At 34.1% G+C, this 15,797-nt stretch overlaps 1 pseudogene; it reads left to right on the top strand.

Annotated features, from left to right (window-relative positions):
* The first annotated feature begins 4,282 nt into the window (after positions 1 to 4,282).
* Positions 4,283 to 15,046, top strand: LOC116121463 (annotated as a pseudogene).
* Positions 15,047 to 15,797: the final 751 nt, after the last annotated feature.

Here is a 15,797-nt window from a genome sequence, read left to right as displayed (position 1 = left end):
GATATTGAACACATTTAATTTTCAATGGGCCTAGAGCTGTTTCTGTTTTAAATTCCTCATCAGAAAGGTTAGGTGGAGCGAGGGTAGTTGCAACAGCTGTAGTCCTAGATGATGTAGGGAAAATCAAAGATGTTATCCAGAGATGGTCTGATATTGACGGAATGGATCTCATCCTTACCCTTGGTAACTTTCAGATTGTATTCAGCTAGTTAAATTCTGTGGGTGAATTTGTTTTTTGGGTTATCCTAACCATTTCCTTTTCTTTTTTGAATATATTTTGAACAAGGTGGCACTAGATTCACCCCAAGAGACGTTACCCCTGAAGCTACAAAAGAGTTGCTTCAGAAGGAAGCACCTGGTCTTTTGTATGTAATGATCTAAGAGAGTTTAAAGGTACCAACAATATTTTTTGGAAGTTATTAATTTATATTAATACATCATAGCTGCTTGTGTAACTATTTGAACTTTTCTACATATGATTATGTCTGATAGTATTCTCTTAACTTTCTTCACTTTAATTAAGCCATAAGAATATGTTCTGGCTTGTTTCTTGATATTGGTTACTTTGTATCTTATAATAATATTAAGAAAGATTTCTCTCAGTTTTGTTGAAATTTTTTAAAATTGATTCATCACTCAACAATCTGACCTTTGTGTCTTGTAGAGGGCACATAATAAAGATTATTAAAATATATATTGTAATATCATGTTTCTAATGCTCCAAATTAATATACAAAAATAATTAAAGGTGATTATAGTTTGAAGGGAGACGATACAGAAACTATAAGATGGTTCTGGTCTGAATAGAGCTTCCAAAATACCCTTCCAATTTCTCAACCTTTAGTGATTACATGCCAGGATGTAAAGGAGTGTAACAGTGTAACGCTGTGAAAATACAAACATGTATGAATATCAATTTAACCCCTATATTTGGTGTTAATGTTCGTCCCAAAATTTTTCCAATCTTAACTGAACCCCCTACTTGTGCTTCAATATTTGCAAAACTAACAAAACCTCCCTGAAATCCTTCCACCAATTATAATCTGGATTCACAAACCCAAAAATATAATGTAGCCCATTAATAATCTACCAGCCCACTGATCATTTCAAAACCTCAAACCATACCAATATGGCCATACCTTTGATAGACAAACTCCCTAAGAATAAACCCAAAGCCCAATAACATATTTTGGGCCTTATGAACCATAGATTCGGCCTCCTTAAACCACTACACTCACTAATTCACTTAAACCCTTTATTTACACATTTGACTTCACTACTTGCAATTTAATTCAACAGCCCACCATTCACTGGGCCTAATATGGACACTGGCCACCTCAACAATTAAAACACCCACACCTCCTACTCTCAACTTTTATTTTGGGCCGGGCCCCATCTCTTCATTATAAGCCACTCCATTCCTTCCAATTTTATCACACCAAATTAAATTACATATGGGCTTGAAGCCTTTACCACACACCAAATTTTAATCGACCTCCTTTAATTTAGGTCCACCAACACAATTCAATCACCTTTATCGAATCAAACTTATCAACATCACTAGGACCACAAAAAATAATTAATATATACCCCAATATATAATTAGTCATCATTAAAGCCAAACAATACAATTAAAATCAAAATGCAACTCCTGTACATCAATATCCCATCAACAATTAATAAATATCACAACAATACCTCAGAGCCAAGTGGTTATATTCTCCAGCTTAATTCACAATGATTTGTGTATAAGTTTTTTTGTTTTTGTTTTTTAAATTATAAAACAAGAGACAGTACATGCGATCATGTTATACAAGTGGGTGTTTCAGTATTTATTATAGTTCCATAATCTAACACAATGCTACAAACACCGGGGTTTTTTAACCGAAATTTTGTCCGGCTTACGTGCTCTCCTGACTGAGACCATTCACATTTACTTATGAATTTTTTTTAAAATATAAAAATTAAAAAAAAACTGTATAATGTCGGCGTCCTACTCTGCCTCCCCATAATAAAGTCAATGGAAAAAAAAATAAATTTAAAAAAACAATCTAGAATGACGCCCTCCATAGAGGAATGAATGGACCACCCATTAATTTTACTGTTGTATTTTATACGGCTCATATTTTTCCTTTTGTTCTTTGGCGGGAAACATGTCGCCAACTCTTTTGACTTTTCTTCCGTTTTTTTCTTGTTTTTTTTCTTTTTTCTAAAAACTAGGAAGAATCTGGCATGGCTCATTTAGGTACAAATTATACATGGGTTGTGCGAAAGCTCACTGGCAGAGAAAGAAGCTTCAACCTGTGTTCGGTACAATTTTTGGTGGATATAGCATTTTTTCATAATCTACACACTCCTTACATACAATCAAATTATCTTTCAGACTACAATGTGGTTTAATTAATTAAAAAGAAGAAATGATATTGTAACTTTTCAATGGAGTAGTTTATGATATGTCAATAAAGTCTTTCACACCCAAGTGATTTAAACTTGTACCAATTAAAAACAGCTTGAGGGCACTAGTGTCGCAGTGATAATAGTATTCTATTCCACTCATAATCCTCTCTTATAAATCAATTCAAACATCCATCTTGGCAAAGTTTTACATTTATTTCTGTACTTTATGCATTTTCTGCGTCGTCTAGTCCCTCTCCCTTCGTGAAAATGCCTTATTTCACCAAACCCCACCCTCAATTGCAACGTATTTGGAACAACAATACTTTGTTTTAGTGGCATGCAAAAACGAAAATAATTATGCTTCACCTATATTCAGAAAATTCTACAAGCCCCGGAATCACTGCTGCTGGTGTACAATATTGCAAGTTCCTTCCATATCATTTAGATAAATGAATATGAATTTAAGTTAACAGTACCATTAAAGAAGTAAGCGCAAGGCAGTATGATGCTGGAGCTTTGATGGGATTGCTATGATTTTCAGCCATGCCATCTTTTTTTATTTAACAATGTTGGTAAGAAGTGGTTTGAATTTAAATGAATAAGGTTTAATTGTATAAAGTAAAGTACTAGATATATATATATATACATTTTAACATTTCATATAATAGTGATTTAAAAATAATTGTTTGATATTTAAATTTATTAAAAAAACAATTTTATCAAATCATCTTTTGTCATATTAGTTATATGTGAGTATTATTTGTTTATATAATATTTGCCAACAACTTGTATTGTATTAATTGTCAGAGTGGATTAATTTCTGACTTATCCCACTATTGTACAATAACATGTAATATTACAGTTTTACCCTCCTCTGTCTTATATCATGATCTGCTTTGCCACAGCATCAAATGCCTGTCACTCCCCCTTAAATTTACTTTTTTTTTTTGTTTTTTTTCAAAAAACCCAACCATTTCAATTCCCTAAGCCTAATCTCCTCCCACGTCAACTGTCAACTTCCCCTAAATTAGAATTTCCTTACAATTGAATACAAGATCATACTTCCACCACCGTCACGCGCAACTCCCTTCCTAAATAAAAATCTCTCCACAATCATTGAAACTCTGAGATGGAAATTGAACTCAGCAACGTCATTCGCAGACTCCTCTTCCACCACAGCGGGCTATCGTCTATTCCACCACCACTCGCCACCGTCATTCGCGACTTCCTCTTCCATCACCACACAGGATATAAAAAAAATTTAGCAAAAGCCCACTTTCAGGCCACCAATCGTACCCCTTCCACCACCACCACCAATCCTTTTCAAAGGTGATCTTTGAGTTTTCTTGATTGGGTTTTTAAGTTTGATGTTTAATACCTCTATTTCTAAAAAGAAAAACTTGTTTAGGATTTTTGAGATTTTCTAATTGTTCATTTTTATATGTTTGATTGAATAGATTGCTGTTTGACTGATGGCCTTGATTGTAAGAACACTGATAATAATTATCGTTTTTATTAACTTCTAATTTTCTGTTTGGATGGAGAAAAATTTAAGACCCAGAAATGGAAAGTTACGTTTTCACTAAGAAAAATAACTTAATTAAAATTTTAAGTTGCTACAACTGAATTTATGCCCTATCTGTGATCTATTTTCTTGTATTTTTATCTAAATTTCTGTTGATTTTGTACCTGGAGAAAACTGATATATGCCAAGAAGAGGGAAGTTACTCTTTTCACCAACGAATTGATGTTCATATTTCAAGGCTTAAAGGATTATATTTTGAATTTTTCTTATCATGAATTCAATGTAATTTCAAACGAATGGAGATTTTGGATATCTGCATTCCTCTGAAGAGAACACATATCGGCTGGAAAGTTACATTCCATGAAAAAAGACACAGTTTCTGAAGGCACAAAGTACAAGTTATCCCTTTCTTTCCCAAGCGTTATCCATTGAAGCCTCCCAATGTGAAGTTTGAAACCGATTGCTTCCGTCCGAATGTTGATGTCTATGGGTCAATATTTGCTGGACTTCTTCAGGTAACCTTTCTCATTCTGCACTAGTTGTATCCTCTAATGCTTGTCTCTATATAGTTTTCATATCATGTCATTTGTTTAAATTTACAGGATAATCGTCATGTTTTTTATGATGTGAAACATCCTGATATCCGTGCAGAGCTTGCTTGGAGTTATGCAATACTCTTTTTCTTGATTTTGGTGATTCTGACATCTTGTTTTGTGAATTATCTTATGGTTTCTTTCTGCTTTTTCTACGTTATCTTCAGAACCAAACATCAGCTTTCCTCTAAATAGCCAAGCAGCACAGCTCTGAGCAATCGAGAAGTAATGCGCAGAGAGATGAAACTATTTCTATTGGTCATTTTCTAGTAACTCGATCTGGGGTTTGTTTTTTCATTGCTCTCTAAGATTGTTTTATGTATTCAGAGTGTTTAATATTGATCGTCTTACAGAAAGGTAAACGAATATTAAACCCTTTGGTTCATGTTGAAATGGTAAAAGAACAATGGGAGTACAATAGCACAGGTGAAAGGTAATGGAGAATGTCCACCACTTTTGGTTTGCAGTTCTTCCGCCGGGAAGAATGGTATTTGGCTTTATTATCTCCTAAAGCTCCTTAAACCATGCTGCTGTATCGAATTGATTGCTTCTTGCTCTGATAAGAACTGGTTTTTCACGGTAAGACTACCAATATTCTTACATTGTTTGACTTTACTACCTAAAATCATCTCAAAATTTCATATATAATATAATGTGACTAGGTGAATATATAAAATTTGCAACAACAATAATATATTTAATTAATTTGTTATACCACATAGTTATAGTATAATGAATAGGTGACATAACTCGTCAATTAATGAATTACATTTTATATCACTTGTTTGGGACAAGATCCATTCCTACTTTATAAGTGTGACATTACCCACTTTTTTGGATTTAATTACTTAATTATACTTGTTATTTATGATATGCCATTTATTGCAACTACATTGTTTTCCACCATTTAAGGCAAGCCCTCTTATTAATTAGATTAGTTGAAATAATATTGGATGAATATGTATCATCTTATCACAGTCATGTCATCATTCTTTATGATTTGGATCAAAATTAGTCGATCTATTATGACACAAGTGGTAGTTTCTTCATATCTTGAGAGAGTTTCTTGATCTTTGTGTGTTATATATTAAGAAAGATATATAGTTTCTCGTAATAGAAAATTTCTAAACATCTCACCTCTAATCGTTGGTATCTTGTGAGGGCACAAAAATGAATATTATTACAATATATATCGTAAATGTTCTTACTCGTGTTCCAAAATTAATGGTCAATTACTATTCATAATTATTGATTCTACATTACCATGGTGTTGATTTTTATGGTCATTCCAGAATTTGCGCTGCAATTGCTAAGAAACACAAAGAGTTAGCTACTGCTTATTATGAACAGAAAAAAAAAAAAAAAAAAAAAGGAACCATTTGATGCCTGGCTCAATTGCCTGTTGCCAATCACAAGGAATTTGGAAAAGAATCGAGGGATGCTTCAACCGATGTCAGTAACTCCCAATCTTTACAAATCTAAATTTACATTGTCATGAACTGTGATTTAGCTGTGCAAAATTTTCTAAATTAGTCCATTTAATTATAAGCTCTTGTGTTCGCCCATGAAGAAGTGGTGAGAAACATATTTTTCTAGTTATGGCAGCCTATATAGACATACAATCTCTAGTCCACTTAAATATATCATCCTTTAACGAATGAAGGATCATTTGCTTGCCTACCACCATATATAGCATATCATAGTCTATTAATACTTGTCTTACTTCTATTAAGACATAGAAATACTATCTTGTATTTTTACTTTGTATCTTATAATAGATATTAAGAAAAGTGTCTCAGTTTTGTGAAATTTTTAAAATTGATTCTAATTTCTAACATCTGACCTTTGGTGTCTTGGAGAGCACATAAATAAGATTATAAAATATGGGTCGTTTGGTTATTATTTTGATAGGATTTTGAGAATATATTGGGTAGTTGGATAGGGGAGTATTACGGAGGTAAATTTAAAATTTATGAAAAGTCCATAGTTTTGCTAATTTATTAAACACATAATATATAAATGACAAAAACACCCCTACCACCTTAGTGCCAGATTCTGGCCGACCCCGTCTGGAATCTGTCGAAAATCGGTTACATACACAGATCGGTTGGATCTGTGTCGTAATGCGTCGTATGCCTTTTCCGGTCAGATCTACGCTGTGGGCAGCGACGTCCCGAAAAGGCACGCCAAAAGGAGGCCACTATATGTCTTCGTTTTCCAGTCACATGGCCAAGATTTGGCCGTTGTCGACCAGATCTGGTCTTCACGATCTGCCGAAAAAGTCAAGATCTTGGAACTTTCGATCCATTTCTAGTCGGCAGGTAGTCCGTTGTACAGATTCGGCTACCATTGACGTGGTTTGCGGAATCTAGCAGTATGGGTCGCGGGGGTATGTTTTGCTAGTTTTTTAAACTTTTTTTTTCAGGGGTATTTAATGAAATTAAAACCTTATGGGTGTCAAAAGTAATTAAAAAAATAGGTTTAAATTATTTGGAATATGTGCCAAACCATTATTTAAAAACATATCGCCAGAATATGGATAATTAATAATGAACCAAACACGGTTATATTATGGTTGTAATATCATGTTTCTAATGCTCCTAAATTAAGGTACACACATTATGGTTAACTATTTGACGCATTTTACATTTATAATTAATTGATCGATTCTACATTATCCCAGATTTATACGCTGCAATTGCTAGAAAATGCAATAAGAAGACTGTTTCCAATCAAAGGACTTTGGGAAAAAAATCAAGAAATGCTTCAATCGATTTAGTCCTCTCTAATCTTTAAACCCTTCGCATACTTTGATTAGTTATTTTCACATTTGAATTTATGCCAATAATTAAGTTGCTAATTTATCTTTCACATTTTAAATTTATTGAAATATGAGAAGCATATTCTTTCCCTTTTCTTTAAAATGAACTTTGGTTATTTCTTACCTTAACTATTATCGCAGCTTAATTTTCTTGATAACTAAGTTGTTCTTACCAACTCGTAGTTTTATGCAGTATTGAAAAGCATTCCCCAGAAATGAAACTACTCCATCGCGTTTGGGAACTACCTATATCCAGTCCTCACTTTAAGTTAAAATTTTAGAAGTTGCCCAAAAACCGATATCTGTTGCTGCAGAACGAGAAATATCGAGTTTTAATAGTACTTATTCATGGATTATCCTGATTTAATATTCCACGAGGCATAATAATGGGTATATCATATTCCACTTAGCTGTTAAGTATCGTCACGTGGACACTTCAGACTCATACTTGAAATAGGTTTTCAGTCAAAGATTTTATGGTTCCCCAAAAAGGTGAGGAAAGTAACATAATCTTGCATTTGGCTACGAAGTCGGACCCACCAGAATGTCTTCATAGCGTTTCAGGAGTAGCACTGGCAAATGCAGGGAGAATTTGTGGTTTGAGGTGATTATCTACACCACATTTTTTTTCTGCACTAACTATTTCATTGGATTCTATATTTCATAAAATTTATATAGTTTAGAAGTGAAAAAGCTGAATCCATGGATGTAAGCTAAAATGGGATGGAAACTCCTAGAGCTTTTATTTTAGTCAGACACACCAGACAATTAAAGAGATGAGAGAAATGAGTAGGACACGGCACACCATTGCTGGTTGTGGCATCACTTATACCACTATGGTTTTGCTGCAGCTTTGCTGTACCAGGTGGCACCCAGTGACGAGCAACAGGACTCCTCAGGTTTTCCGTATCACGCATGCTTTCCCTTTTCGTAATTATTAACTTCGATCAATTTGCAAACATCATGCAGTCCCATGTGCATCTACAACCCATTTTTATTATCACAAATTAATAATAACACTTTTTTTCTTAATTTGAATATTCATTTCAAATAGATATATATATCACACGTATTCAAAGTGATTTATTTAATTGAGAAAGAGGACAAATTTGGCAGGGAAAGTTGTTAGTGAAAGGGACAACAAGAGAATGATAAAAGGAGTTGTTTTTAAGGATTTGATGAAGCATTAGATTCTTCGTGGCCCCACCCATCCCAATTTCATTTATTTTCTTCCTATATTTTTTCTTCTTTTCTTTTATTTTTCCATTTCATTACTTTAATAAACCCACTTGGTTTTCGGGTCCACAATACCTTTCAGGCACGAGCTCCACACTCTTCTCTTTAATATCTTTTATAATTCAAAAACACACACACACCAACCTCTCTTTATATTCTTTCTCTCCAACGGCTCTTTCTGATCTTTGGGTTTTTTATCCAAGATCTTTGGTTTTTTAGTTTTATTTGGAAAGTTAAACTTGTTCAGTTTCGTATTTAGGGTTTTGGCTTTGTTATAATTTTTACAGTGAATTATTTAGGTTAATGAGATGATGAATCAAGGAGCAATACTCAAACCGTGCTTCACTGACCCTAATTTGGTTGAGGTGAGTGATTGATTGGTGTTGAGACTAGAAGCACTAGTCTTTTTTCAAGAGGAAGAGAACCACTGAAAATCGTACTGTTTGTTTTGCTCTGGGGGATTGGATCAACATTTTAAGCTTCAATTTTATTTCACTCACTGTGAAATATTCTTTGCCCTGATATTATGGATATATGTTTGTTTCTCATGGATCGCTAGTAAACAAATGTCAGTTGATCTTTGATCACTGATTGTTTGGCCTTACTCTCTCTTGGGAATATTTCAGAATATTACACTTATGATTCGTATTCCAATTTATTGATGCAATCTTTATATTTATTTATTTTATGTTTATTATAATATCTAATTCTCCTCATTGGGCCAATATGGAAATAATGCCTGCTGAAATATATCTTTCTTGTATTTGTTGCTCTGGTAAAGTAATACAAAGAGAAAATAGTAAAGGAAATCTGAGCCTATTTTTCACATACCAAAAAAGGAGTTTGATAAGATAAAGAATGAGATTATGCTGTAAACTTGTGTTAATTACTTTTTGCAATGTTTTAGATTTTAACTGGCATCAGGTCAGGTTATTTTTTGCAGTGTGCGAGAGATTGGAATATTGTTGAAAATAGGCTCTCTTCAGATTTTTTTCCCCTACTATTCATAGTCTTTCTGTTTCCTACTTTTCTGGGTGTGCTTGCAGTCAAGAAGCTGTTTCAAACTCCTGCTCCCCACTTTCCCCACCTTATAATTAGATACTGTATTAAACTCTTTGTTTTTTTTCTTAAACTGTCCCTAAATTTAAAATTTATTATATCTATGAAAGTTGACAGTTTTGTAAGAGATGTGAAATGATGATACTAGCTATGTGAAAAGGGGAAAAAAAGAAAGAAAGAAAAAAGAATGAAGGAAGAAAAGTGATGTGTGGGATTGTCTCCTGTGTATGAAAGAAATGTTTCACTATTTAGAAATCTATCATTATTTCTGGCAAACGAGGTTCCATGGTTTGAATCTTTTTTTGGTTTCAGGAAATTGATCAACCTGCATTGATTCCGCATATATCTGAAGCCAGCTCCTTAAAGTATCTTATGAGGCCTTTCCGGAGCTTACACAAGCTGCTTTACTGCAACTTCTGAGTACCTTTTTGCTCTCTCCTTGATTTTGTTTTCTAGATGTAATGAATTCAAGTCTGTTGTATAGTTTTTGACTTTTTTCTCTAATTTGCAGGTATCTTTTCTGATGATTTCTTCAGGAAGAATCTATATTTTATAAATTTTGCAGGTAAAATTTTATAAATAATAAGGTCAAGATATGCACCAGAAGGTGGCACTTGAGGTGAATAATACAGCCAATGCCTTGTTGGAGTTGCGCAGGTGGCAATTTAATTTCTGCTAGAACTTCTGTGTCAGCCATCCAATTTCAGATTTTAGTAGTACTGGATTATTGGACTGGCTTAGGATCAGTTTTGGCTTCTACATGAAAGAAAGCACAACCAAAGAGGCAGTACAGATCTTCTAGGACACTTTCAAAGTAGCTATTCTCACAGTAAGTGATACAGTTGCACGCAACTGGTGATCGAAGTACTAAACTCGTTAATGCGTGCTCTCTGTCTCTCTCTCTTTTATATCCTTTTTAATGCTTCCTGTTATATATATTTATTCATCCATCCAGTTTAGATATGTAAAAAAGCAAACAAAGAAAAGGCTCTAGGTACACCTTTTTGACTCAGGTTTAAAAATCTTTATGGATGCTACATGATAGAGCAGAGCTGATGTTCTGCCTTATATAGTTAGATATGGAAACATATATACAAACAGTGGATGCTTAGTGATATTGACGGAATGGATCTCATCCTTACCCTTGGTAACTTTCAGATTGTATTCAGCTAGTTAAATTCTGTGGGTGAATTTGTTTTTTGGGTTATCCTGACCTTTTCCTTTTCTTTTTTGAATATATTTTGAACAAGGTGGCACTAGATTCACCCCAAGAGACGTTACCCCTGAAGCTACAAAAGAGTTGCTTCAGAAGGAAGCACCTGGTCTTTTGTTTGTAATGATCTAAGAGAGTTTAAAGGTACCAACAATATTTTTTGGAAGTTATTAATTTATATTAATACATCATAGCTGCTTGTGTAACTATTTGAACTTTTCTACATATGATTATGTCTTGACTGATAAGAGTGTTTTGTAAGTAACTGTGTAACTGTTGTGGAATTGTCACTTTAACATTGAAGTAATTTTGGGGAAGTTAGTAAAAGTTCAAGCAAAATTTATTTGATTCAAATTACTAACAGTTTAGTCCTTAGCTGTATGCCAACATGCAGTCCTTTAATATACCATGTACTACCGCAAGTTTGAAGTTTAAAATGACTATTTAGATGTGTCTATGTTGTCTTCTCGAATGTCATATCTCCTGTTTGTTTATATTTCAAAGTCTTAACCATTTTTCCAGTTAAGTTTATAAGTATTAATACTTATATCCTGTAAGAGAAAGTAAAGTCATATATTTGAATTCCAAGTATGGTGCATCTTCTATTAGGTTCATCTTTCCAGCCCTTAATGTTTAAACTTTTCTTAAAAGTCTAATTTGAATGCCATTTTTTTCCTCGTTATCTCGAATTGGGATCATTCAATCAGTTTTCCATGAAAGTTTCTTGGCTTCTATGTGTGCAAATCAGTGGTCGTTACATCCTGACAGTATGCCTATTTTATTTATGTTGATCTAACCAATTTCATGGAAGATTTTTTGCATACTAATAAATCTTCTTCTATTGGTGTATTTTGAGTGGGGCCTTTAGTTAAATTCCTGTTTTTTCTGTCCTTCAATGTGCGCGAGGTCAAGACAGGCTGTGAAGCAATACAAAAAGTTATTGGCAGAGTTATTTTCCCGTAATCAGGTGGATTTATAGCTTGTGTAATGTCACTTGAACTTAGGCTTTGAAAGTATATGAGAATTGCATTGGTTTAATTGGTCTTGGTAATGTATGCATGGATTAATTTTTAACTTGTTTTGTGTTTCTGAAATGAAGATGGAGTATTGTCCATAAGATTGGGTTTTTAGTTAAGGTTTGGTTTACTGTGATATTTTAGCCATGTTTCTAGTGGTGTTTTGAAACATGTGAAATTTGTTTTCGTATCATAGAAACGTTTCAAAAAAGTGGAAGGTTCTTTGTTGCTTCGGCTGCTAGTAGTACAAATAAGGTTACTCAGTTACATTGTTAGAAATCTTGTACATTTTAGAAGAGAACTTAAATGCTGGAAATAGAGACGTCAAGAAATATCGAACTTATCACTTTTAGTATCTGCCCTGCTTTTTACAGAATTTCTTTATGCTTCTGATTCACGCCCCTCCACTCTCAACCTCCTGAAAACAGGAACAATCTTGAAAAGAAAACTGAGGCATTTCATGTGCTTATTTGTATGCAGGATGCTAAACCAATTGATAGAAAAATTGGTAAGCTTTGTGAATATTCTTCGGAAAACCCATTAGGAATTCCCAAGGTATGTTTTATCTTCTGGTTGACCCATTACTTTGCATTTTGATGCATGCATAAAACTTCCAAACTGAGCAAATCAGCCGTTTTATCTTTTACTTCAGACTATAATGCATTATTCTTTTAAATGTAAAATGGTTACTAAAGCTACTCTTTTCACCAATCCCTTTGCACTTCTGCCAAACTTTTAGTTACTTTTGCCTTATGCTGCTTGTGGCTTTCTTCTTTTTCTTTTAGCCTTCTGTGCTATTCTATAATTGCTATACCATAAATTTATCAAGAATGCAATTCGGCAATTTTTTCTTGATTTTGCTTCTTGTTCTTATTTGTCTTGTTTTCACCATTAAAATTATGCATGCCATTGTTAAGTTTCCCTAAAATGCAATTTGGCAATTTTTTCTTGATTATTAATTTGAATAATATCTTTACAAATTCAGGGGTTCTTATGAATAAAAAACGTGAGGTTTTATTTGGGGAGGGTAAATTTGTCATATTTGCAAGAAAGTCAAGGCATTGTTTTTTTTTTTTTTTTTGACAATGATCCTTGGGTAGGCGATGGTGATTGAGTGAGTAGGCAAATATCTATTTAATCCTGACAGGGGACATTCTCTAGGGGATAAACTAACATGAGTATATGATTTACCTATCTTAGTATTATAACATGCTGGTCATTGTATCTAAGTGTAGATTATATGAACGTCAAGTAAAATATAAGCGATAGACATAAATAACATTACATCAATAAAACAGCCGCTAGTGTTGGAATATTTGTAGGCCTATAATGAAACCTCTTGTTCTCAGTTTTTTATGGATTAAGTGATGCTGTCGGATCTACTGCCATGTATTTGCTATGATCATGTTTATGGAAAGAATTAGGGTACCAAGAAGCTTGACAATTTACAATGGTTCTTATGAATTTAAAACATATGATGAATTAGAATATATGTTCAATTTCTATTTATTATTATTTTTTTTTTTTGTGTTCAATTCAATGGTTTATTTCATGTTCTTTTAAATGTTATAAGTCTTGTTTAAAGAAAAAGTTAAACGTGTTTGTTGTCTGTCTTCATTTTGTAACTAAATCTAGGTAATGGTTTGTTGTTGTCTTTTATGTTCTCTTAGTAAAAGTAAATGTCCTTTGTATTTTAAGTGAGCTTAAATTTAGCTAGTGATTACGACATATTTAGTTGCACATTTTTATTTTTGCTCATTCATTTTGGTATTGAATTATTATATGCTGATATCATCTAAAATATGTTGTCTCTGTTGAGTAATGATTGACTTTTAAAGTTTAAAGCTAACGAGAACGAACAACAGTAATATTTAAGGTCTAACATGTCCTTTGATGTGCTCAATTAATTAATTGAGTTGTTATGTGGATCCAACCACAAGCCTTGTGGATACTATTAAAACTAGAATAATATGTTTTGAGTAGATTTTAATCTTGTATTATGTGTTTTGATTGATATAGGTTCTAGTTAAGCACCTTGTCTTTATGGTACATGGTAGTGGCAGAGGTTGAAGAAATCTAATTTGGTTGATGATGTCGGCAACTTTCGCCATATCACAGCAAGTCTTGCTGAACAACATCTTACTACACGCCAATGTGGCACCTAGAGAGTTCTTTATATCCCTTGCCAGGTGAATAAGAAATTATTTTGTACTTAATTGACTCTCTCTTTTGTATTTACTTTGATTCCCTTGTCATCTCAAGCTGTTTAGAATCTGAAAATGCATAATGTTTGATGCAGTTTGGATGAAATTAGACTCTTTTTTATGTAAAGCTAATATGGACAGACGACATTGTAGATGTGTTTGTGGATAGTGTTGTGTATCTTAGTTATAATCTCTCTTGATTTCTTTCTCTCTCAATCTCTCTTCCTTTTCTGGAAAACTAGAAAATTATGTGATCATATTGTTAATAGGCTATGTAATTGCTTCATATTCAATGAATGAGGCATGCACATTTTGTATATTATGTAGATGATGAAACATTTTTATAGCATTTCAATATGCCTAATTTTTATTCAATTTGAAAGTTTCTTTTTATGTTTTCTAATTAGAAATGATAACACCATGTCGTTGTGAAGTTGTTAGACCACCCATACGTAAGGTTTATAAATCAAAAGGCAGGGGTAGGAATAGGCATTAAGGTGCAATAAGGGTGATGTGACAGTGAATGTGGAGAGTGTGGTGAGTTTGTTAGGAGTGTGGAGAGTGGTTATAAGAAGGTACACTTGGCTGATAAGTGGTTACATAATAGAAGGTTACAGAATAGAATAATTAATATATAGAGAGGAGAGTGAGGCAGGTCATTTTTATCAAGGAATATCTTCTTTGGATTGATTGGGAGGCCCCCAACTCCTCGAACTGCTGGGAACCCGTTCTTGAATGAATTTGCTCTGTCAAGGGATGATTCAGTCTTGATTAATACTATTTTAATTCCTTTCAGATTGTGCATATTTTTGTTATTGTGTTGTGTTGCAGCTATGGTTTGATTTGTTTTTCAGGGGAGTTCCATCAGTTTGGTATCAGAGCTAGGCTGGGGAATGGTCAAATCGAAGATGGAGAACAGAATGGAAAATATGGAAAAAGAGATGAAATTGGTGTAGAAGGACATGAGCTTAGTGAAGACTGATGTGGGTAGCCTTAAATGGTACCTGATCGAGATGAGAGAGTTAATGAGGATGAGGGAAGAGAGGGATGAAAAACGTTATCATGAAAAGGAGAAGACGCCGTCGTCCTCCGAGAATCATGATTTCGGTGTTGTTCGAGAACAGGGGTGAGAAACTAATGGAGATAGTGGGAAAGAGGAGAAGAAAGGCAAGAAACTTGAGCTTCCAATCTTCAATGGAGAGGATCCATTTGGGTGGACATTCCGAGATGGTTGAAGCCGCCGCTGTGTGTATGGAGGGTAGGGCATTGAACTGGTACCAATGGGTTGAAGGGCGAGAACTGATGGAATTGAAGCAAGGTTTTGCACACGAAGATCTGGTGGCACTGAAGCAAACTTCCACGGTGACTGAATATAGGGAAGAGTTTGAGTCCCATACGGCACCGTTGAAGGATTTGGGTGAAGAATTGTTGATGAGAGTCTTTATCAATGGGCTTAAAGAGGAGATTAAAGTTGAACTAAGCTAAGACTGGTGAGGCCCAACTCTTTTCAAGATGTGATTGAACAGGCCCATCGGGTCGAGGAAAAGAACTGGGTCCTTGAAAGATGTCGGCCCAAAATTTTTAAAACCCAAGGAGCAAAAGAACATTACACAAGAGCGTCTAGCAGCCCAGACCTGACCGGACTTGCGTGGTGGTCCAATTCAACAAAACCACCAAATCCCATTCACGTTGCGTCATCTCGCGCACCAGAAAGGAGAGAGAGAGCACCAGAG

This window comes from Pistacia vera, unplaced genomic scaffold (genome assembly GCF_008641045.1).
Source record: "Pistacia vera cultivar Batoury unplaced genomic scaffold, PisVer_v2 Contig985, whole genome shotgun sequence".
NCBI lineage: Eukaryota > Viridiplantae > Streptophyta > Magnoliopsida > Sapindales > Anacardiaceae > Pistacia > Pistacia vera.
Note: the sequence above shows the minus strand (reverse complement) of the source record. Positions and strands in the feature narration are given on the sequence as shown.